Below are 518 nucleotides of genomic sequence, written 5' to 3' on the forward strand. Positions count from 1 at the left end.
CAAGGATGGAAAATATGTGAGCCTACCAATTAAGTTAATGTATACTATCTATCGCTTTTCACGCCTGTCTTGTATTATTGTCCAAATGTTAGTGATTAGGTGATGGCCACTACCTTATTCCATGACCAAGTTGTACAAAACACAAGGTTGAAGGGATTACAATCCAACTATTCCCTTTCCTCCCACAACAAATCAAGTCCTAAAGTTTCATGTTTCTGACAATATTGACACCTGAAAGAGTATCCTTTTATTATTAAATAAACTTAGAATCCACTGAGTGGCATCAGTGTCCTCTGCTATAGTTTTTTATTGATCAACCTTTCTGTTTGGTATGTGACTTGTGGATTACATCTAAAGATTTAGATGCATATACTAAAATCTAATTTTTGTTTTATACTCCAATCTCGTTTCTATGTTTATCCTTCTCTAACTGCTTTGAGTGACTTTATTCTTTGCCAGAGGTTCTTTGAATTCTCTAGCTAGAAGATGGCACTTCTTATTGTTGGACCCATTTGATC

The sequence above is a fragment of the Ipomoea triloba genome, chromosome 6 (genome assembly GCF_003576645.1).
Source record: "Ipomoea triloba cultivar NCNSP0323 chromosome 6, ASM357664v1".
Classification (NCBI taxonomy): domain Eukaryota; kingdom Viridiplantae; phylum Streptophyta; class Magnoliopsida; order Solanales; family Convolvulaceae; genus Ipomoea; species Ipomoea triloba.